The following is a 25,910-nucleotide window of genomic DNA, read 5'->3' on the forward strand; positions in this document are numbered from 1 at the left end:
AACCCACCCAGACCTATTTCCCTACCCTATATTTACCCCTGACTAATGCATCTAACCTACACATCCCTGAACACTATGGGCAATTTAGTATGGCCAGTTCACCTGAACTGCACATCTTTGGATTGTGGGAGGAAACCAGAGCACTTGGAGAAAACCCATGCAGACATGGGGAGAATGTGCAAGCTCCACACAGACAGTCACCCGAGGCTGGAGTTGAACCTGGGTTCCTGGTGCTGTGAGGCAGCAGTGCTAACCACTGAGCCATTGTGCCATCCATAATGAATCTGCCTACCCCTTCTTAAAATACTTGCAAATTCTGCCTGCAGTGCCTTTTGAGGGAGGGAATTCCAAAAACTGTCAAATCTCTGAGAGAAAATAATGTTTCCTCATCTCTGTCTTAATGGGCAACCCCATATTTTTAATTGTGACCCCTAGTTCTACATTGCCCCACAAGAGGAAATATCCTTTCCACATCCACCTGGTCGAGACTTTCCACTGAGGATCCTATAAATTTCAATCAAGTCACCGCTGACTCTTGAACTTCAGAGGTTTCAGGCTTACCCTATGTAGCTATTCCTTATGAGGCAATCCACCTATTCCAGATGTTGGTCCAGTAAATCTTCTCTGAACTGCATCCAATGAATTCACATCCTTCCATAAATAGAGTGCCCAGTATAGTCCACAGTACTCCAGATGCAATCTTATCAATGCCCTGTAAAACTGAAGATAACCATCCTACTCTTTCATTCAATTTCCCTTGTAATAAAGCATAAAACAAACCATTAGTTTTCCTGATTACTAGCTGTACCTGCATATAAACCTTCTGCAGTTCATGCACTAGGACACCCACATCCCTGCATCTCAGAGCACTCCAACCTCTCACCATTCAGATAATATGCTTCATTTTTATTCTTTCCACCAAAATGGACAACGTTACACTTTCCCATATTATACGCCATCTGCCAGATCTTTGCTTCACCTATTGATATCCCTTTGTAGGCTCCTTTTGTCTTTGTCACAATTCATTTTCCTACCTATCTTCATGTCATCAGAAAATTTAGCTACCATACCATTTATCCCTTCATCTAATTCATTTGCATAAATTATAAAGAGTTGAGGCTCTAGTACTGGCCCCTATGACACACATGTCATGACACCTGCCACGCTGAAAAAGAAACATTTATTCCTATTCTTTGCTTCCAGTTAGCCAGCCAATCCAGTAATTGATCCATTGGGTTGTGATATATTGCTTCTAGACAGACAAACTAACAGACTAATAAATGGATGAAAACTTTGCCTCCATCTACCTTCAGGTCCATGAACAGTTGATTTATTCTGTTTTAACAAAATAAGCATAACCATGCAATATAGACAAATGCTCATCTACATCCTTCTGTAACACAATTGCAAATGCTGATTGATACTTTTCAAAATTAATTGTCATGTTATGTTGTTTAATTCTGCATTAGTTGTTTGGGATAATTTCTTTTGATTGATTGTTCTGTAAAGAATAAGTTTGTCTCTTACCCTTTGTATTGATAACTAAAGAGTTTCTTAACATGCCAATATTCGACTGACTTTCACATTTGATCAATATTTTTACTCAGCACAGTACACTTGCTACAATATTAATATTATATTTTAACAACTGGTCAGTTTTTTTGTATGAAGAAATTACCGTAATTTGCAATCTGTAGTTTAACATGAAATGGATACTCAGTGATAAGTATGTTAGGTTCTTTCTTTTCTGCAAATCATTGGTTTTTTATCTGTTTTAGATTAGATAAATATTCCATAAGGTTCTAACAGTGTCTGTTTCAGAGAAGTTTTGGGTCTACTGTTTGTTATTTATATAAATGACCTGGATGAGGGGATGGAAGGGTGGGTTAGTAAATTTGCAGATGACACCAAGGTCAGTAGAGTTGTGGATAGTGACGCGGGATGTTGTAAATTACAGAGAGACACAGATAAGCTGCAGAGCTGGGCTGAGAGGTGGAAAATGGAGTTTAATGTGGAAAGGTTTGAGGTGATTCACTTGGGAAGGAGTAACAGGAATGCAGAGTACTGGCCTAATGGTACGATTCTTGGTAGTGTAGATGAGCAGAGAGATCTCGGTGTCTGAGGCTGATAGGGTTGTTAAGGAGACACGTGGTGTGTTCATTTTTATTGGGAGAGGAATTGAGTTTCGGAACCGTGAGATCATGTTGCAGCTGTAGAAAACTCTGGGGCGGCCCCATTTGGAGTATTACTACAGTTCTGGTCACTGCATTACAGGAAGGATGTGGAAGCTTTGGAAAGGGTTCAAAGGAGCTTTAGTAGGGTGTTGCCTGGTATGGAGGAGGGAAGGTCTTATGAGGAAAGGCTGAGGGACTTGAAGCTGTTTTCATTAGAGAAGAAAGTTGAGAGGTGACTTAATTGAGACATATAAGATAATCAGAGGGTTAGATACGGTGGACAGTGAGAGCCTTTTTCCATGGATGGTGATGGCTACCACGAGGGGTGTAGCTTTAACTTGAGGGGTGATAGACATAGGACAGATATGAGAGGTAGTTTCTTTTCTCAGAGTAGTCGGGGCATGGAACACACTGCCTGCAACAACTTTAATGGCATTAAATGGTCATTGAATAGGCATTGGACAAGAATGGAATAGTGTAGGTTAGATGGGCTTTAGATTGGTTCCACAGGTTGGTGCAACATTGAGGGTCAAAGGGCCTGTACTGCACTGTAGTGTTCTATGTTTTATGTTCTGAGTGTCCTGTAATATGAACTTAGGAGTTCTGTTTCTTTTGTTGTTGCAGGATGGCTGTATCCTTGTGTATTTGACATAGACATGCAATACACATTAATTTTGTCCATTTCACTGACAGATTTATTTTAACTTTTGATGTTTAAGTTGTGTGCACTCAACAATTATAAGGTTGATGGTAAAGTTGACTTATAGTCTTGGAACAGGACTTGATCTGCTTCTGTTACGCAACGATGTGAAGCTACCATGAGGAGGCTGGGTCTACACATATTTGATGTCACATGCAGTGCGAATTTAATCCACTGTTGAAGCTGCTTTGAAAAATACCCTGGAGTCTGGTGGGCCTACAGACGTTTTTTTCACTAGAAATCTACTGCCTATACATATAAATGCTTTTTACATGGCAATTCTGCCACTTTCTTTGTTTTTAAATATATAAACTTTAACTGCTGAAAGAGCACATGCATGAGGGGTTCTCTCTTGGCCAAGTGGGTGTAGTCGAACAATTGTTGTAGCTACAGTCCTGAACCATTAACTGCATTATATGCGGCATAAAAGCAAATTATATGCTATTCAACTTGCTTGCAAGTCATTTTAACAAATCTTATTTGAGAGATGGTAGATTAAAGGATAATTCATACTCACCAATGTCATTTAAGGATCAGTAACAAACATTGGAAATGTAATGGAAATCCATTATAATGCAGTTCAATATATTTTTAAAATTACATATATTGCTGGGGTCTCACGACTTCCAAAAGAGGTAAATCTTTATTTAAAGCTTCATTTTGCTTGTAAAGGTAAGAAAATATAAAAGTTTTGTTTTAATTAACACAGTCCAGCATTTTTGCTTTTTGTATTACCACAATTGTATTATAACAAATTTTAACTGTACATAAGAGATAGGTGAGCACCTAAAATGGAAAATAAAGAAAGATTAATGCCTTCAACATGGCTAAAATGTTGATTGTCCTTTGTTTATATGGTTGCTGATAGTCATGCTGTGCATTTCCAGCTCATGGAATGGATTTTCAATATTTGCAAAGCATAGTTTCTGTTTTTCATGATGAATGCCACCATTACCGTATTCGTATCTTTGTTTAGGCTGTGGGATGTTGGTGCATAATTCTGAGTCAGATGTATTCCTATTTGACCCTTCAAATCAGAAAATGCAGACAGCAGTTTTCTTATTATAAATACTTCCTCTAATGGGAAGACTAAACCAAAATTTTTAAGAAAGTGCTTACTGACAGAAATTCATGTTCATGAGGTCATCACATCTGCACATGAAATGAAACCTGATCTATGCCTCACTGTTACATTTGCAACGACAATAAACACTAGCCTGTATTATTTTAACAATAATGGGGAAGGTGAAAGTAAATTAACTTATCAAAAATATGATTTATTGTGATTTACAATGTGTTTCATTGCACTGGGTAATTTCAAAGGCTGAAAGTATCCTTCTAAAACTTTCAAACCTACATCTTCTGTTGGCTGTATTTTTCTTTGATGGACCAAAGTGTATAGTTTATTTTCTGTTTAGCATGAAAATACTCTATTTTCGTTTAAACCAGGTACTATGGAAAACTAAACTCTGTATAAATAGTATAAGACAATGTTTCCATAAATATGTATAATCTCAAGCTGCTCACACTAACAGAAATTGGTGTTCTAATTTGTACTGGTCTGCTGATGAGGCACCAAGGCTAAATGCAAATCTTTCCAAATTTCAAACTAAAGAAAATTCATGTAGTGCACAAAAAAAATAGTATTGTACTGAATTGCCTGGGATTTAAAGTTAAATAAAATTTCTGCTGCATTTAAGCATTGTGAGTCACAGTTTGAATTTGAGGAGAAATAATTAGCCTGACCATGCAATTGGCTGATAAGCAAGGTTTAACTCCTTAGAATCACTGATGTAACACAAAGCTGTTCATACATGGGCACTTATGGAGAATCTGGAAGTTACTGTGATTAGAACCTGTCCAACTGCTTTGCATCAACTTCTGTAAACTCTGCATTTGTAGATGTATGAGTTTGTGGAAAGGGAGCAAAAGCTAATTTGGGTGTAACATTGTTTGGAAAGAGGGAACAAATGCAGGAATTAGACTGAAAAGAAGGTGCAGCTGTAGTGCCATGATTGGAATATTCCTTTTTCTGTTATTTCTGCTTCTGTATAAATAGTCTATAAAATGGTTACGGCACGAAAGGAGGTCATGCAGACTGTTAGACCCTTGTTGTCTGTAGAGACAATTCATCTAGTTCCATTGCTTGTCCTTTTCTTGTCTCTCTGCAGCAAATATTCTCTCAGGCACTTACCAAATTCCTTTTTGAAAGCACTACTGAACCTGTTTCCTCTACATGATCAGTCTGTGCTCCAGATCCTAACCAATCACTCATGACACTTTTTTTTTGAAAATCACTTAAATCAATGTCTTCTGATTCTCTACTCTTCTTACAATAGGAAAAGTGTCCCTCTTCCTCCTTTGTCTAGACTACTTATGATTTTGAACAACTCTTTCAAATATACTCCCAAACTCCTATTCTCTCAGAACAACCCTAGTTTCTCTATTATCCATGTTACTGCAATCCCTCATCCTTGGGACCATTCCCATTAATCTGTGCCACACCTGTCATGGAAAACATGTTGAGAATCACCAGGAGACGCAGAGAGTTCTTCAAGAAGTCGGTCTTTTATTTGCAAACAAAAAACCATGACACTGAGAAAGCAGATTCTCGAATGCCCACGAACTTCAAGGTCTGTAGATTTTAATTTTTTTAATCATGTTTCTGTTAGCTTATCAGCATGTCCAACTATATTAATCAAAGTACATAACTCTAGCTACACAATAAACAAGTGATGTTAGTTCCCATCATCTCTTTAGTTGTACATTGTACTTAATGTTATTCTAATATCACAGTTAGATATTTAGTGTCAGCTTTTGCAACAATGGTCTTTCATTCCAGACCCTACTTAATATTTTCCTAATGTCATGTTCCAAATATTTATGGTCCCAATCCTGTCATAATGATACTTAACAGGGAGACTGTTAAAACTGGTATCTCATCTCGCCATAGTGACCTTTCAGCCTCAACCTTACTCTGCTAATTGGTGTAACAGCATTCCACTATTCTTATCCCATCCTGCATACCACAGACCCTTTGCAACAGGTTGCCAGTTGTCTTCATGTTTTAACCCTTCCCTTGCTTTCGTGCTCTTTATTTTCCATACACCCTCTCTAAACCCTTCACAGCTGTCTTTAAGTGCATTGTGGAGAATTGTGCAAAATACCCCAGTTGAGGCCAAACCATTGTTTTAAGATAGTTCATTATAATTTCTGTATTTTTGTATTCAAACTTCCATTTTTGAAACGCAGAAACCCATAAATCTTGTTAAAAGACACTGCTGAAACTCCCTGCTACCTTCAAGGCTCTGTGCAAACACATCCCCAAGTTCTTCAACAGTTTTGGAATTGCACTCCTTATTTTCTATTGTCTCTCTTCATTCTCTCTACCAATGTGCACCACTCCACACTTCTCCAAACTAACTGCATCTTTATTGTCTGTTCCATCAGCTTATTTGTGTCAAGTTGAAGTCTATCACTGTTGTCCTTAAAGTCCACAATAATTCCAAGTCTAGTCTCATCTGCACATTTTGAAATTATGTACTGTATACCTAAGAGTAAGTTGTTAACATGTATAGGTATCAAGAAAAGCATTGATCCAACTCAGAACACTGGCCTTTATTCCCAGGTGGGAACCTCCTCCAGTCCAAAAAACTATTCACTTTTACTCTCTGTTTCCTGTTACTCAGCCAACTTTATATCTTAATATCACGTTTCATGTTATTCCCTGGGCTTCAAATTTATTAATAAGCCTTTTCTTTCAATATTATTAAAATCCTTTTAGAAATCCTTAAGTGCCACATAACTATGTTATTCTTATCAAATCACTATGTTACCTGATCAAAAACTCTGTCAAATTTCCTAAAAACAATTTCCCTTACAATTAGCAAGTTAATGTTATCCCCTCACTGTTGACTTTGTTAAGATTTTTGTTATTTGCAGTAACTTTACAAGAGACCTTCAATGGTCACTTGTACACCTGATAGATTTTCTAAGCCTCCTCAGACTTCAGAACCTTTGACTTCAATTGTAGTTTGTATATTGGTATGGTAATAAAACAAAAAAAACTCTAAGCAACTGGAAAGGTATAAAATATTTGCTAGGAGAATGTGAGGACTGCAGATGCTGGAGATCAGAGCTGAAAATGTGTTGCTGGAAAAGTGCAGCAGGTCAGGCAGCATCCAAGGAGCAGGAGAATTGACATTTCGGGCATGAGCCTGAAGAAGGGCTCATGGATGCTCCTTGGATGCTGCCTGACCTGCTGCACTTTTCCAGCAACACATTTTCAGCTAAAATATTTGCTATTAAAGCTCATGGGACCAACACATGAAAACTTCAATTGAATATGTTCCAATGTTCTGCAGAGCAGCTGTGAAAAACTATCTGCATCTATTTACCAGACATGACTTTGTTGGTAGCATTAGAAAAGTATGCAATATTTATTCATATCAGCTATTGCTTGACACTTTCCTAGCAAAGTATGAAGCTGGAAATTACTGTTGGCAGTTAAAGTAGATACATGTTTCTTCCATTTATATGATATTCCTTTATTTACTGTTTTTCAATGGAGGCACAAGTTCATTTGAAATAAATGATAAATAGATTAGCAGAGAATTCTTATACAAATATGAAGACCACAAAGTTTCGGCTCCTTAATGCCTGGTTTTCCAGTACTATGAATGCTATTTTGGTTTTAAATTGCCGTTCACAACACATGCACAGTGTTGGTTAGAAATATCAGTGATGGGCCATAGAGTCATACAGCATGGAATCAGACCCTTTGGTCCAACCCATCCATGCCAACCAGATATCCTAAATTCGTTTAGTCCCATTTGTCGGTATTTAGTCCATATCCCTCTAAACTCTTCCTATTCGTATACTGATCCAGATGCCTTTTAAATGTTGTAATTGTACCAGCCTCCACCACTTCCTCTGGTGGCTCATTCCATACATGCACCACGCTTTGCATGAAAAAGTCACTCCTGAGGTCTCTTTTAAATCTTTCCCCTCTCACTCTAAACCTATGCCTTCTAGTTCTGGACTCCCCCACCCCAGGGAAAAGACTTTGTCTATTTACCCTATTCATGCCCCTCATGATTTTATAAACCTTTACAAGGTCACCCCTCAGCCTCCGACACTCCAGGGAAAACAACTCTAACCTATTCAGCCTCTCCAATACTGGCAACATTATTGTGAATCTTTTATGAACTTTTTCAAGTTTCACAATATCCTTCCTATAGGAGGGAGACCAGAATTGCAGACAATATACCAAAAGTGGCCTAACTAATGTCCTGTACAGCCACAACATGACCTCCCAACTCCTATACTCAATGCTCTGACCAATAAAGGAAAGCATACTAAACTATCTTAAATTCGTTTAGTATCTATCTATCTTAGAAAGCATACTTCATAAGCCTACCTACCTGTGACTCCACTTTCAAGGAACTATGAACCTGCACTCCAAGGTCTCTTTGTTCAGCAACACTTCCCAGGACTTTACCATTAAGTGTATAAGTCGTGCCCTGATGTGAAGGTCAGGGAAAGAATAACAGTGAGAGCTAGTTCAGGGCAACAGCAGGAAATGGTACTGATACAATGACCAATGTACTGTAAAAAAAAAACAAAGGTAGGGCTTATTTAGGGCCAGAACAAAGAATGTTTCACATACCTCACATAAAAGCAGGCATTGTTAAGGCTTGTTTGGTTTCATATAGCAATGCCTTTTATTTGGAAGAAGTGAATAGTTAAATATGAAGCTTTTCAATGCATGAACAAATTCCATTATGTGAAGGAAAGTGGTAGTGACTGGGGTCTGAATTGGTCTCTGAAATTGGGAATTCTCACACCATCCTGAATTTGGATATTGAATGTTGAAAAGAAGATGGTTCAGGCTCAGAAGATGAAACTGCTAAAGAGCCGTCGGAGGAGCTGCAGCTAAGAAGATAAGCAGCCACGGTCTGGGCTAAGTGATGACAGGCAATAGTAAGGACACTGGTGAGAGACTGAGTGCAGTCAGCTGAGAGAGGACAGCATTTTCATGCTTCACAGAACCACAGCCATAACACCTGTCATCTCAACAGTCCTAGCAATTCTATAGGAATAGAGATTACTGCACTGTCATGAGGTCCTTATTTGAATATTGATAAGTGTAGCCATGATGGCAGTGGTCTGAACTTGTATGAGGGGCAGTCCAGTTTCTTTAGCACCGAGCTGATCATGCATGACAGAAGTCTGAACTTCTGCAGTAGCACTTAGACATTGAATGGGTTCTGTTGTCCTGTCATGAAATCTGAGACATCAGCTATCAGGCACTGGGTCATGATTGGATCTTTCTGTCTGCTAATGGAGTTAGTCTTTATTTCACCCCGAGAAAGGATGGGCTAGGGGTGCATCATCATCTCCAATAACAATGTTTTGATTTAATTTTGAGAAGTTTCCATTTGTAATTGTGTAAGTTCTGGCATTCCCTCCCTAAAGGTGGGTCAACCTACTGCAGGTGGACTGCAGTGGTTCAAAAAGGCAACTCACCCCACTTTCAGAAGAGCAAGAAGGGAGGGGCAATTAAATGCTGGCCAGCCAGCAGTGCTCATGTCCCATGAGTGAGCAATAAAAAAAAGTTTCTGTTGAGTTCTGTTCACTCATTTGGTATTATTTTTTGTTAGACCAGCGGCTGTCTAACCTGTTGAAGTTTTGTTTAAAAGAGTAGAAAGGTTGGGCTCTGTTTAAAGGAGGGAAGTGGTGGATTATCATCAGAGTAATATCGTCATGCTAGTAATCCTAGACCTAGGCTAATGCTTTGAGGACACAGGTTCAAATCCCTATTCAATGTAATCAATCAAGGTAACTGGCATACCTGTCTGTCTGTCTGATCCAGTTCCCAGCATGCTATTCAGTTGGCAAAATTGCTTTCATGGGCCCAAAGGGACATTCCACTCCCAACAAATGTAAAAGTAATTGCAATAGTGAATTTGCAATTATTTGTTATTAAAAAAAACTCACCGGGTTAGGGATAGAAATCTATCGTCCTAAGCTAGTTTTGCATCTGACTCCAGATCCACAATAATGCAGTTGACTATCAATTTCATTCTCAATTAAGATGGGCAGCAAATGGTGGCTTTGCCAATGATGGTCAAATCCCATCAAAGAATTGAGGCCAGATGCCAATTTGGTTCTGGGCTTTTTCATGCTCCTTGATGTTGCGTGTAAGCTTATCAGCAGGCCTACCAAAGGACCATAGAGTCATAGAGATGTTCAGCACAGAAACAGACCACTCCAGGGAAAACAGTATTAGCCTATTCAACCTCTCCCAATAGCTCAAATCCTCCAACCCTGGCAACATCCTTGTAAATCTTTTCTGAACCCTTTCAAGTTTCACAACATCTTTCCGATAGGAAGGAGACCAGAATTGCACGCATTATTCCAACAGTGGCCTAACTAACAACCTGTACAGCCGCAACATGATCTCCCAACTCCTGTACTCAATACTCTGACCAAGAAAGGAAAGCATACCAAGCACCTCCTTCACTACCCTATCTACCTGCGACTCCATTTTCAAGGAGCTATGAACCTGCAGTCCAACGTCTCTTTGTTCAGCAACACTCCCCAGGACCTTACCATTAAGTGTATAAGTCCTGCTAAGCTTTCTTTCCCAAAATGCAGCACCTCGTATTTATCTGAATTAAACTCCATCTGCCACTCCTCAGCCCATTGGCCCATCTGATCAAGATCCCATTGTAATCTGAGGTAACCTTTTTCACTGTCCACTACATCTCCAATTTTGGTGACATCTGCAAACATAATAACTATATCTCTTATGCTCGCATCCAAATCATTAATATAAATGATGAAAAGTAGAGGACCGGCACCGAGCCTTGCGGCACTCCACTGGTCACTGGAGTCTGAAAAACAACCCTCCACCACCACCCTCTGTCTTCTACCTTTGAGCCAGTTCTGTATCCAAATAGCTAGATCTCTCTCTGTGCCATGAGATCTAACCTTGCTAACCAGTCTCCATGGGGAACCTTGTCGAACACCTTACTGAAGTCCATATAGATCACGTCTGCCACTCTGCCATTATCAATCCTCATTACTTCTTCAAAAAAATCAATCAAGTTTGTGAGACATGACTTCCTACGCACCAAGCCATGTTGACTATCCCTAATCAGTCCTTGCCTTTCCAAACACATGTACAGCCTGTCCCTCAGAATTCCCTCCAACAACTTGCCCACTACTGACATCAAGCATTGCATTAATCTGTTTTCTTCACAAATGCTACCAGACCTCCTCAGTTTCTCCAAGAATTTCTGTTTTTGTTACACATCTTCAGTACCTGTGGTTCTTTGTTTAATTATGTTGCATTGTGCAATCCTTTTCTATAGCCTGTAGTGTTCATCAAAACTTTCTGGAGCAAACATCATGCATGACTGAGGTCCAGGCTTGCTGACACTTCCCCAATCTTTGTCCTCTAGCCTGTACCCAGAGTCTGAATACATAACATTGTGTTTTACTTCTTCTGGCTTATGCAACTCTTGCTTTTCCCTACCACCAGGCCAGGTTGCAGTTCTTAAGTGTCTGAAAGAAAGCCATGTAGGGGTGTAGAAAAACAAAAGCTTTCAATAGATGCAATTAGCTAATTTGAGAGAGTATGGGATGTGAAGGAAATGTGATGTGAAAAGGAGGATTGGGTATGAGACTGTCATTGTCTTTGATCATTTCAGCCTATTCACTGGCCATCAGAAGGGCTTGCTCCAGTAATAGTGACCCACTGTTTCCTCCATTCGGACATTTGATAATATATGTAGACCACTCGTGAAGTTGTAAAACTTTTAGTGGTGCTGGGCAGGGACTTGGGCTTGACTTTGAGGTATTGGCGAAGATAGCTTTCTTTTCCCACTGTTGTAAAGTTTGCCTGTACAGCCTCCTCATTCCTTGTTGACATTTTTCCTCCTCTGTGCCTTTTACCCTGGGTACATGTGGTATAGTTTCTGAAAACCTGAGATTGTGCTCTCTTCCCTGTTGTCATAAATCATTCTTACTGTATAGACTCTCTTCCACAAACATTTCCAGCACCTTCTGAAGCCAAGAATGTGCTTTCTCTTTAAAAGATGTAGGCTTACTTTAAGTAATGCAGGCTAGACTTAAGTAGTGTTTGCTTCACAGAAATATTAGCTCTCAGTTGAGGAGCACTGTTTTTATAGTGCTGGCAATGCCTGGCAATCGTGCAAATTAATAGACCATTATGTTGGCATTGTGCCACCATGAGAAACAAGAGGCACAGGTTAATTACACAATGGGGGCTATTGAATTTTGCCTCAGTTAGGTTTCCTCTGTTAATATTTAAGGTAATAATTTCTAAGCAACAATACAGTATCAGTTCTATTAATATTACTCACCTTTCTGGCTCAGTCATCAGCCCCTTTGGGAAGTAAAGTCTACCCAGTCATTACTCTTTCACTTTTTGTGCACAGAATTGTGATGGTACTTAGAATGGTTGACTTCACTGTTGTTCTTTATTTGTTCTGTTTGCAGACAATCATGTCTTATGTAAATAGCTCCAAAAGTAAACAGTAGGTTGTCTGTATTTACATTATGAATACTTTTCTACACAGTGATGCTCAGTTAACAAACAGTTAACAAACTGTTTTCAGATAACAAACTGGAGAGTGTACAGAGGCTGATTTGACCCAGCATTTGGAATATTGATGATTCCATAAACTTATTTGGGGAAACCACCTTTTAATTGTCCTGTCTGACCCACAGCATCCTCCTGACCAGAACTCCATTCTAAATTCATCAATAAACAGTCGTTGGTTTTTGACCGATCTTTAAATAAAGATTCGGAAGACATTTCCAGTGTCCAAAGAGAAGCTGCTATCTTTTAAAATTGACTATTCAATTTAACGTTGGGTTACCACATAACCTGGCAATTCTGCAGCTCTGTGGGAGGTGGCTTTGGGAAAAGGGATTACTGTATTTGGAGAGAAATGCCTCAGAGTTGATCTCAAACTCATTGCTACCTCTGAGTACTTCTGTTGCAAGCTGACGCCCATCATGTACGGCTACCTGCTCCCAAACTGTTAACCAGCCACTCCCCAGAAGATTGTACAAAATGACATGCCACTGACAAAAATGTGATTGAATCCCAAAGAGTCCAGACATTTCAAGGAAATTTTACCCTTTGTGCTTGTCCTGCATTCTGCTGTTGATATTCCTTATACAAGCATGAATTGCCTACCTACAAACAATGCAGAGGAATATGGTATGAGCTCGGGTACTTTTTCTGACTGGAAGATACAAGTTTTAAGAGATCCTGAATACTGAGCTAGGTTTGTAAACTCGCTTTAACTTAAGTTTTATGCCAAAGTGATCAGGATCTAATGTTAAATGAACAAAAATGTGCAATTTAAGATGAGTTTGGTGTTTCTGAAATGAGACTTTGCATTTTAGCAAAGGGTTTGAGACCATCTTGAGGTAACAATCATTCATCAGATTCACTTTGAATGAGATTTAATATCGCTACAACTTTACAACTAGTACAGGTAACCCCTGCTTATCGAATGTTCACTTTACACAAATTTGCTTTTACAAAATACTTACATTAGGATCTGTTTTTGAGAACTGTTTAAATAATGCACCTTCACTTTACACCATTTCCGGCTTACGAAAGGTTTCCTGGGAATGCTCTAGTTTCAGATATTTGTATAGAAATTCTACCTGATAGCTTCTTAGATCTTCAGTTTTTCTTCCTTCTTATTTCTTTTTTTTCTTTTCACCAGTTATCTTGAAGATATTTGTTTCTTACAAGCATTTACCTTCTGGAACACCTGTTACCTTCCGGTACAATGTATGATATATTTCTCAAGTGATTTGAGTGAACTGAGCCACAGAAATGTACATCACAGAAACAGACCCTTTGGTCCAACTTGACCAATCCAACCGCATATCCCAAAGTAATCTAGTCCCATTTGCCAGCATTTGGCCCATTTTCCTTCAACCCTTCCTATTCATGTATTCATCCTGATGCCTTTTAAATGTTGTCATTGTACCAGTCTTCACTGCTTTCTCTGGCAGCTCATTCCATGCATGCACCACCCTTTACATGAAAAAGTTGCCCCTTAGATCCCTTTTAAAGCTTTCCCCTCTCACCTTAAACCTGTGCCTTCTAGTTTTGGACTCCACTACCTGAGGAAAAAGACCTTGTCTACTCACCGTTTCCATGACTCTCATGAGTTTATAAACACCTATAACGTCGCCCCTCAGCCTCTGATGTTCCAAAGAAATTAGCCCCAGTCTATCCAGCTTCTCCCTATGGCTTAAACCTGCCAACCCTGGCAATATCCAAATAAATCTTTTCTGAACCTTTTCAAGTTTCACAACGTCTTCACTATGACAGGGAGACCAGAATTGAATGAAGAATTCCAAAAGTGGCCAAACCAATGTCCTGTACAGCTGCAGCATGACCTCCCAACTCCTATACTTAATGCACTGACCACTAAAGGCTTGCATACCAAACACCCTATTCATTAACCTATCTACCTGTGACTCCACTTTCAAGGAAATATGAACCTGCACTCCAAGGTCTCCCCTAGACCTTTCCATTAAGTGTCTAAGTCCTGCCCTGATTTGCCTTTCCAAACTGCAACACCTCACATTTATCTAGATTAAACTCCATCTGCCACTCCTGCGCTCATCAGCCCATCTGATCAGGGTCCCATTGTACTCTGAAGTAACCTTCTTCGCTGTTCACTACACCAGCAATTTTGTTGCCCTCTCCTAGATTCGCATTCAAATAATTTATATAAATGACAAAAAGCAGTGGGCCCAGCACCAATCCTTACTGCACACCACTGGTCACAGGCCTTCAGTTTGAAAAGCGACCCTCCACCACCACCCTCTGTCTCCTGCCTTCTAGCCAATTTTGTAACTGAATGGTTAGTCCTCCCTGTATTTCATGTGATTTAACCTTGTTAACCAATCTACCATGTGGAACCTTGTTGAATGCATTACTGAAGTCCATATAGACAACGTCCACACCTCTGCCTTCATCAATCTGTAACTTGGTCTACTGTTTGAACATAAGAGTATCATAGTCAAGGCTGTTCTTTCCTTGTTGAATGTCCATAATTGCACTTGCAGCTCCTTTGCCACTGATTAAGTGTCAGTCTGCCTTGCATTCATGAAAGTGAGCATACAGTCTGGGCAGTGCACTGAAATAGCACCGAATGTCACTTCTCTGCACCCAGACTTGCTATCGGTGTTCATCATATTTTCTGTGATGGAAGCTGAGGCCCCTAATTGAAGACTCACAAGCATATAGGAAAAAAACCATTGCTGCAGGTCATAAAGGTCTGGGGCTGCTTCAAGAGATTGGTTCTACTTGGGGGCTTGAGAAAGCCTGTGGAACAGATACATTACCTGAATCTGGTTGAGTATTTTAAAGACAAACAACTTCTGACCAAATATCCTGAAGGGCTTCCAAGAAGTAATTTCTTTCCTTTCGTTCTTTGTTGAAGTGAAATTGCCAGGAAGGGGGACTTTATGACAAGCTGAAAAAAAAATCATTTGCATCATGGTGCCTGTAAGTAGCTAATTACACCAGGACATGCTGCTCTGATGTTGAGGCCATTGTTAAGCTGTTGCAGGGAGGAAGCAAAGAAAGATTGCCTTGTTTCTCTGTCAGTCAAGGAACATCATCAAGGTACTTAGAGCACGCCAGGAAGTAGCTCAAATCAACAGCAAGATTATGCCAAAGGCATGAAAAGTACTCAGCTTCATAACTGTACCAAGAAGGAAAAAGTAAGCATTAACCTTTTAAAAAATTATTTGAGAGCCCTTGTTGAAAAGTTTATTTTTCACTCAATATTTGTATGCACGCAAACTACATAATGTAAACATGCTTGACTCATTTTTCCACTTATAAATCACTCAACAGTCATTAGTTACATAGACTCCATACAAGTAACTGCAGGGTAACAGCAGGAAGAGTATTAAAGCAACACCGCACTCCTTCGTGCACTTGGAAATGGCACATGTAATGTTGCAGAATCTCCTTGTGCTGCAATTACTTACCTGCTATACTATAGCAATTAACTTTATTTGAGGAAAGGACAAATGGAACTTTGTAAATAGAATTTGTGAGGATGGTGGAGTTGGTGAAGCAGAGGGGAAGAAGAGGCCTCTTGTTGTTATTAGGAGAGTGATTTCACCAGCAACTGCAATGCGGGTAAAACATCCCGGTATTTGTAAGTGCATATTCAAAAGAAAAGTATTGTTAGAACCTGAGGAACAATCATTGCTGCACATGCTGGTCGCTGTGGAGGAGTGCATAACTAGCATATGTGACATGTTGATGCATGTTAACTGTGGGATGGAGATATATTTTAATATTACTTCTTGTAAGTTTGAGTTCTGGTTTTTAAGTGTAAACAATGAGTTTTCTGTGCTTCTGATATTAATGATTAACTTGTAAATATTTCTGTAGCCATAGTGAATTCTTTTAAAGCAGGTTTTGAGGTGTGGTTTTAGAATTGATATGTTTCTGTGTACATTGTTGTGTACAACCTAATAAGATAAACAATCTCCAGTTTCGAGGACAGAAGAGGAGCAAATTACTGTAGATACTGAAATCTGAACTGAAAACCAAACATGCTGAAGAGTCATCTAGACTCAGAACGTTAGCTTGCTTTCTCTCCATGGATGCTGCCCAACTCGCTGTGATCTCCAACATTTGTTGTTTTCAGTAGAGGATAAGAGAGATTTTTTTTTAAGCTTAAAAGAAATACCCAGAGTTTAGAGAGAGAGTTTTTTGTTAGCTTTATTTTGAGTTTGGAGTAGTCCTGGAAAAAAAAATGGATGTGTAGACTTTTGCTTATTTAAAGGGAAGAATGTGTTATGAACTAGATTACTTTAGAGTGAAGAGTTACAAGTAGTCCTGGACCAGAGGTGTCAGGATAAAATCCTAAAGAGGTTACTTAAAACTGAATACATTAAAGCTCAGGTGCATGATATTTCCATGCTGCAGCTATCTGCTGTCCCAGTCTACAAGCTGAAGTCACAAGTTACTTAAACATACCAAAGTATTAGATACAGGCATTCTGGAGTGAGTATGGTATGAGTGGTGGTTTGGTAACGCATCAGGGACATGTTTTAGGTATTATACAAAAGCCATTTTGCTTCTTTTTAAATGTATAAAGGAATGTTTTGAGATTAATGAGTGTATACTTTCACTATATATGAACAGAAAGGTGCAGCATGGAGGGATTTGAGAGTCCTCACAAATAAATTACAAAAAAAGGATATAAATTTGATGGGTAATAGGGAAGGCCAATCAAATATGGGTTCTATTTTAACAGTATTGAAGAATGAAAATAGCAAAGCCTTGAACTATGGTCAACTGGTGTTATTATTGGACAAGTCTGATCCCAGGTCAAAATCTGGCTTTTGTATACCAGTGAAGTTGTCTTTTACTGAAAAATAAGCACACAATGTTGTAGATTTTGTTTGAACAATAAATGACAAAAACATATAATCCCATTAATCCCACAACTCACTTTTGCAAATTCCAAAACAAAACAACATCCATTATACAGAACCCAACAGCACTTTTTGTAAGTACTCCCAACAGATTTCTGAAGTCTTTCCCATTTAGAAAATAGTCTGTGTCTCTTCTTCCTACCAAACTGCATAACCTCACATATTCCCACTTTATATCCCATCTGCCACTTCTTTGTCCACTCTCCTCACCTGTCCAAGTCTGTCTGCAGCCTCCTGCCTCCTCAAAACTACCCGTCCTTCGACCTTACAATTTGTTTTAAAGTGTCCTAACTGGCCACCTTTATAGCATTCTGAATCCCTTGCTGGGCATTTGCTGTGCCTGTGATTCATTTTGGAGCTACATCTTTACTTCCGAATATAGTTGATGGTATTGGATTCCTGTTGGTTTTATAGGTGCTTGGTAGAGTAACAATGCCAGCTTTGGCCCAGCAAACAAAACACATCAAGAGAATCTCCTCTGTTTCCTTGCGGTACTGACTGATTTTAAACCCCTTTTCATTGCCAGTGTATTGAATTAGATTGTCCGCTCCAAAATTGAATCCTCCTTGGACCAAAGAAAATCTGATTAACTTCTCATCTCTCACATCAACTCCTATAGATGGTCTCTAAGTAATTTATTCTTCAAAGCTCAGAATCAAGAACACTGTGCTAGGTTATAAATGCATTACAAAGGCGCCTGTTGATTTTCTTCAATGTTCCCATTACTGATTAAATCTCACCCATTGTGCAACTAAATTTTTTTTAGGGTTGAAATGTGTATTGAATGCTTTAATCATTATATCAGACTCTGGTATTTCTTCCATGCTTTGTCTCACCAGAATATCATCAGCTATTAGACCTGCAATACATTAAAAAAAACTGCTGATATAATGATGCTGCTTATTCATGTACAAAAATCTGAAGCTACTCTCTCGCACTGTAACTGCTGCTACCAGAACTCCCATTTCTGGTCTCATTTTTGGCTTTCCACATTATCAACTGATTGAGGTAATGGCAAATTTTCTGTTGTTATCCTTGCAAGCTATTGTGTCTAACTGACCTGACTGTGTAGTTGGAATAATTGGACCAGGGTACTTAGCCATAATCCAATATCCATTTGAAAGTCATCAAATCTGTTCTAAATTCTATATTTCAAATTTATGTAAGTTCCTGTGTCATATTTATAGTAGGGACTGTCTTTGGTAAATTGTTATGGTTTTGATTGCTCTCCTGAGAGTTTTGGTATCATGGCACTTCTGTCCGTGAAACATGGCAAATATTACATGACAAATGTACTTAAATAGCTCCAATATAAATATATGGACATAATAATCGATAAGGCAAAATCTGGTTCATAGTGTAAACAGATAATGAAAGAGTTTTCTTTTGCAAAAATATACTTGTTCATAACATTCAAAAGTACATTACAGTACAAATTTGATATTACATGAAATACAATTCAGTTTCTTCTCATATACAGTAATATGTGGCACTCTGAGGTGCTTCATCAGGTTTACATTAAAAGTTTATAGTATGCCCTTCATGATAAATATTATCTGATAAATAAAACCAAAGAATTTGAAATGGATTCCGACCCTTTGGTGCCCTTGTGGGAGGGTATTTAAATTATTTTTATCCTATCGACATTAGACTTAGTGTAGTGTAAACTTTGAAATGTACCAAGGGTGATCCATGTTGGTGGATCCACTCAATTTCTTTGTGAGAATACTTCCCTGCAAAGGTTTCCTAATCTGTGTGGTTTCATACTTAGCACGGAGAGCACTAAACTAAGAAATATCATGTTATATTTCAGTTCTAACAGATTAATCAGCATGACTCAGCAATGATACTATCTATTATTCTTGAACAGTAGCATAAAATGACATCCCTGTGTTACTTTCTTTTTCAATTTTATTTCCTACCAGACAGGAATGAGCAAACTGGTTGCCTGTATTTATTTTATTTCTATAATACTATTTTATTGGTAGACATGATTTCACGTGAAGACGTGCTTTTGTCCACTATTGCTCAGTACTTCTGTTCCTTGGATCCCTATTGCAATTAGTAATGTATAGAGTCATAAGGTCATACAGCATAGAAACAATGATTCAACCAGTCCATGGTGAATATAATCCCAAACTAAACTAGTCCCACCTGCCTGCTCCTAGCCCATATTCTTCCAAACCTTCCTATTCATGTACTTATCCAAATGTCTTTGAAATGCTGTAGTTGTACCGACATCCAGCACTTTCTCAGGAACTTTATTCCACATGCAAACCAACTGCTGTGTAAAAGAATTGCCCCTCATATCTTTTTTAAGCCTCTCCTCTCACCTTTAAAATGTGCCCTCTCGTCTTGAAATCCCCATCCTCGGGAAAAGACAACTACCATTAAGTCTATCTATACCCCTCATTACTTTATAAACTGCTATGAGGTCACCTCTTAATCTCCTACGCTCCAGTGGAAAAGAAATCCCATCCTATCCAGCCTTTCTTTGTAACTCACACCCTCCATACCCGGCAACATCCTGGTAAATCTCTTCTGAACCCTCTCCAGCTTGATAATATCCTTCCTATAACTGCGTGGTCAGAACTGGACACAGTATTCCAGAAAAGGCCTCACCAATGTCCTGTACAACATCAACATGACTTCCCAATTCCTAGACTCAAAGGATGTATGTTGAATCTTACCTCTTGCAAGTTGTAGAGAGAAAACAAGAACCTCAGACTACTTTGTGAGAATTTGAGGAAAGACATTCTGGCTATTGAGGGAGTGCAGCGTAGGTTCACGAGGTCAATTCCTAGAATGGCAGGATTGCCTTACACGGAAAGACTGAAGCGACTGGGCTTGTATACCCTTGAGTTTAGAAGACTGAGAGGGGATCTGATTGAAACGTATAGGATTATGAAAGGATTGGACACTCTGGCAGGAGGAAACATATTTCCGCTGATGGGGGAGTGCCGAACCAGAGGACACAACTTAAAAATACGGGGTAGACCATTTAGGACAGAGATGAGGAGAAACTACTTCACCCAGAGAGTGGTGGCTGTGTGGAATGCTCTGCCCTAGAGGGCAGTGGAGGCCCAGTCTCTGGATTCATTTAAGAAAGAATTGGATAGAGCTCTTAAAGATAGTGGAGTCAAGGGTTATGGAGATAAGGCTGGAACAGGATACTGATTGGGAATGATCAGCCATGATCATATTGAATGGCGGTGCAGGCTCGAAGGGCTGAATGGCCTACTCCTGCATCTATTGTCTATTGTCTATTGTCTATTGTCTAATTAAGACGAGAACGTTTGCTTAAAACAGGCTTCAGTAAACAGGTTATCTGCTCTGGTTCATATAGAACCTGAAGCACAAAGCCTCAGAGTTCAAACATCACAATATAAAACAGAGTAACATCTTTTTAATGCTTCTGTTTAATCTTGAATAAATTTGTTAGGTTGTCTGTTCCAATGAATTATGTGTTGAATAATATTTGTTCATTTTCAGTTGTGAAATGATGCCTAGCCTTGCCAGCTGCCCACTGCACCGAGTTTTGACCTGATCTGATTGAGCATTATTCCAAAAATTAACATTTTGTTTAATCAATGTGTTATTTTAGAGAGGTTTAGCCATAATTCAAAGTAGAATATTGCTTCTTTGATCAGTTTGGATGAAAGGGAATTGAAGATGAAAGGAGATAACAGGCAATTAATGCTCCAAAGCTCTTAGTATTTGTGCCATTCTGATGGATTTTCATTGTACTGAGGAGTAATGATCAAATGAGTGGCTCAAGGTTCAGAGCGGACACATTTTTCCTTATTGCTGCTGTTAACTTTCTGCAGGGTTTCATTGTGTTGCAATGGCAAGTTATTACTTGCAGCCTGCATGTAAATATAGCATATGATTCATTTTGCAAGAAGCATAAAAAATGACCTGTTTCTTAATTCACAACTTCCTTTGAAAAAACTGTGTTGGAATTGTGATTGGCTATCTCTAAAGCCTGTCTTCTATAATGCCTTATATTTTTGGAATACAGGAAGCTATTATGTATTTGACGGTCTGCTCTACTTCCTGATCTGCAAAATTGATTGTAAAAACACTGTCATTAACAATGTACAAAGTTGGATGAGCATGGAAAGTTTTCGAAACCTGCAACCCATTCTAAAAGATGAAAGACTTAACAGCAACCTAGGTTTGTTCAATATATCATTTTAATTGTGTGATACTGTGATCTTTTGCTATAAATTCTGTGTCTTATGATCCTGCCCCACTAGTTACCTGATGAATGAGCAGTGCTCTGAAAGGTAGTACTTCCAAATAAACCTGTTGGACTATAACCTGGTCTTGTGTGATTTTTAACTTTATTTTTTGATACTGATTTCTTTGGTGTACTTCCAGTATCTTGTATTTCTATTACAGTTCAATTTTTGTCAAATAGTTTTTATTGTATTAATATCTTGAACATCACTGTTAACTTGAGATTTTGATGAAGTGGAAGAAGGATTGTCCTCTCAGGTAGACATATTATTGCATTGCTGCACTTATTTTTGATATACATACTGATTATTAGATGCCCTATATTTATGTGCTGTCTAATCTGTTGCTAATGGCTCAATTGTTTATTTTTTAAAAATATTTTACTGCTTTTTTCAATACTGCATTCTCTATAAGTTTGATTCATGAGGGTAAATTTTCAATGATGAATTGTTATAAGATGATAAGTTATAGGAGCAGAATTAGGCCATTCAACCCATTGAGTGTACTCCACCATTCAATCACGGGTGATATGTTTCTCAATCCGATTCTCCTGCCTTCTCTTCAAACCTTTGATCCTCCCACTAATCGATGGTCTATATATTCTTGGTGTTAAATACACTCAAACACTTGACCTGCACAGCCTTTTGTGGCAATGAGTTCCACAGATTCACCACCCTCTGGCTGAAGAAATTCCTCCTCATCTCAATTGTAAAAGGTTGTTCTTTCACTCTGTGTCTGTACCTGGTCCTAGTCTCTTCTACTGGTGGAAACATCTTCTTTATGTCCATTCATCCAGGTGTCTCAGCATTCTGTAAGTTTCAATGTGATTCCCCTCTCAGTCTTCTAGACTCCACGAAATACAGATCCAGATTCCTCACTGCTCTTCAGATGACAAGTCCTTCATTCCTAGGACCATTCTTCTGAATCTTCTCTGAACCTCCTGCAAGACCAGCACATCTTTCCCTAAATACAGGGTCCCAAACTGCCCACAATATTTCAAATGTGGCCTGACTAGAACCTTATGCAGCTTCAGCGATACATCCCTGCAACCATGCTGTTCTCTAATCCAAGAGGAAAAATAATGAGGTCTCAAGTGGTTAGTAGAGGGATTTACAGGAGGGAGAATTCACTTGGAAATGTGTGAAGGCTTAGTGATCTGAATTATACATAGAACTGTTTAGGATGCTTCTGATCTAGATGTTGAAGGCATCAAGCCCAGCCCCAACCTGCTTCCAACACTTTCTCCCCATATTCTATCAGATATCTAAGAATTATGGAGACTGCATTGAGGGCAAGCAGCAGATTTACAACGTAATGTTTTCCTGAGGCTGAAAATCTTGACTTACTCTGGAGATTTTACAGCATGTGGCCTGGGGAAATGTCTAGCAGATGAAATGAGCCAAGGACAGTTTCAGAGAGTAGGTAACTGCCTTCAAAATACTATTTATGGGTGAGGAGGAGGAGTACTTAATTCAGTTTCCCACCCAAGGTTCTCCATTATCTTCCTTTTCATACAATGGCCCATGTAGTCAGCTGTCTACATTGGATGCCAAGGGTCAGAGATCATAGAATCCCTACAGTGTGGAAACAGGCCATTTGGCCTAGCAAGTCCACACTGACCTTCCAAAGATTATCCCACCCAGACCCGTTCCCCTACTCTATTGCTTTATATTTCCCCTGACTAATGCACCTAACCTCCATATCCCTGAATATTATGGGCAATTTAGCATAGCCAATTCACCTAAACAGCACATCTTGGACTGTGGGAGGTAACTGGAGCTCCTGGAGGAAACCCACGCAGACACGGGGAGAATGTTCAAACTCCACACAGACAGTCGCCTGAGGCTGGAATCAAACCCAGGTCCGTGACGCTGGGAGGCAGCAGTGCTAACCACTGAGCCACCACGGTTATCTTGTGGAAAGTGCAATCGAGGTAGCCTTGGCAAATTGCTGCAGTGCCAGTTGTGGTTAGCACGCACTGTGGTCACTCAGCGATACTGGCGGAGGTATGAGTGCTTAAGGTGTTTGATGGGATGATGATCAAGTAAAGATACTTTGTTTTGGATGATTATTGAGTTTCTGGAGTGTGATTGGAACTGCATTTATCCAAAAACTGAAGTGTATCCCATCACACACCTGACTTGTGTCTTATAAATAGTGAACAGACTTTGGGGAGGCAGGAGATGTGATATTCACTGCAATATGCCAAGTCTTTGACCTGATCTTGTAGCCACAATGTTATTAGGACTGCTCCAATTAAACTTCTGATTAATGTTAATCCCCAAGGTATTGTTGATAAGGGCTTCAGCAAGGGCACCAGTGTAGCATGTCTGGCAGAAATCTTTGAGGAATTGGAGGACCTTACGTGCCCAGGATTACAAATGTTGTTTTGGTAACTTGGAGGCTCACTCTAGTCAGGCGGAAGAAGTTTTTGAGACATTTATATCTTTTCTATTTTACCAGAATATCTTCTAGCTTATCCATACTATTGCATAAAATTATCTTGTGGACATAAGAGCTAGAGACATAGAGTCACAGGGTCATACAGTCCTACAGCATGGAGACAGGCTGTTGCCCCAAACTGGACCTTGCTGAACAAATGTCTGTCAACGCTAACCACATTTCCCTGCACTTGGTCCATAACCTTCTAAACCTTTCCTATCCATGTATTTGTTCAAATACCTTTAAAATGTTGTTCATGTACCCGTCTCAACCACTTCCACTGGCAGCTCATTCCATATGCTTACCACCCTCTGTGGCCCTCAGGTTCCTTTTATTCTTTCCTCTCTAACCTTAAACTGATGCCCTCTAGTCCTTGATTCCCCAACCCTGGGAAAAAGACTGAGTGCATTCACCCTGTCCATGCCTCTCATGATCTTATACACTTCTATGAGATTCCCCCTCAGTCTCCAATGCTCTTAAGAAAAATGTCCAACCTCTCCCTATGACTCAGACCATTGAATCCTGGCAACATTCTTGTAAATTTCTTTTGCACTCTTTCCAGTTTAATAACATCCTTTGTATAGTAACGTGACCAAAACTGACCACAATATTCCAAGTGTGGCCTCAACAATGTCCTGTACAACTGCAACATAACTTTCCAACTTCTTTATTCAATGCCCTGACTGATGAAGGCCAGTGTGCCAAAAGCCTTCTTCACTGCCCTGCCTATCTGTGACTCCACTGTCAGAGAACCGTGCACCTGAACTCCAAGGTCCTCCTGTTCCACCATACTCCTTAAAGCCCTGCCATTCACCAGGAAACTCCTACCTTGATTTGACTTTCCAAAATGCAAGACCTCACACAGCTATATCAAACTCCATTTGCCATTTCTTGGCCCACTTCCTCAGCAGATCAAGGTCCTGCTGCAATTTTGAATAACTTTCCTTATGTCCATGGTACTGCCTATTTTAGTGTCATCTGTAAACTTACTAATCATGCCTATTTCCATGAACTGGAGGCAAAATTCCAAGCAATTCTCAGTGATTAAAGGTGATTTTTCTGAGCCACAACATTCACAACTAATGGACCAAGTTTCATCCGATAATCAATGGACATAAATTTGTATGAATAGATTTAAAATTAGGCCATTATTTTTTTATTAAGTATTTCTTACTTTTCTGAATACCTGAAGCCCAGTGAGAATGGCCTATATTTACCTTGTTGTGAGGAATAATGATGAGAGACATTAATATTAAGAAGATTGTTCTCCAGTTCTCTGAATTACAACTCCATTTTCAAAGATAATTGGTCAAAGTCATGTGTAGAATCTTATAAGGATCTGAGCAATGGGGACCAAAGCAAGCTTTGTGGAAGAATTGGGTATCACATGTGCTGAAGCTCATCTCAACATTGATGTTACCTAGTTCCATCTTTATGCTGCTCACAAGCAGCGAGACAGGATTCTGTCAAATCCAGCATTGTCAAATTATGATCATTATTGATTGTGCAATGCCTCACGAACAGCCTAATTAATATTCACACTCCTATTGTACAAAACAAGTGTGGCATTGGGAACTCTCAACAAGGGAACCAGAGCAAGCAGATAGTGGATTTAGCTCACTGCTCCCTCTGGATGATCTCCATGCTGGACAATGGACACCAACATCTTGGACTTTTTCCTTTGGCATGGGCCACACACACCCAATGTCTATGGACATGATACGGACATAAGGGATATCGGTGACTTCTGGGATATCCGCTGAATAATGGGTTATTGTGGGAATGGTGCATGATAAGATGAGGAGGGAATCATATATGAA

At 39.3% G+C, this 25,910-nt stretch overlaps 1 protein-coding gene across 2 annotated transcripts in view; it reads left to right on the top strand.

Moving 5' to 3' along the window:
* Positions 1-25,910, top strand: part of arhgap40 (Rho GTPase activating protein 40) — a 133,316-nt gene that overhangs the window by 18,657 nt on the left and 88,749 nt on the right. The window contains exon 1 of one of the 2 annotated variants that reach the window (XM_072556491.1): positions 21,524-21,583. The exons of the other annotated variant lie outside the window; for it this stretch is intronic. The gene's annotated coding sequence lies outside the window, so the exon portion shown is untranslated. Of the gene's footprint in view, positions 1-21,523; positions 21,584-25,910 lie in introns of those variants that run through there. 2 annotated transcript variants of the gene reach the window in all.

Source organism: Chiloscyllium punctatum, chromosome 37, assembly GCF_047496795.1.
Source record: "Chiloscyllium punctatum isolate Juve2018m chromosome 37, sChiPun1.3, whole genome shotgun sequence".
In the NCBI taxonomy this organism is placed as follows: domain Eukaryota; kingdom Metazoa; phylum Chordata; class Chondrichthyes; order Orectolobiformes; family Hemiscylliidae; genus Chiloscyllium; species Chiloscyllium punctatum.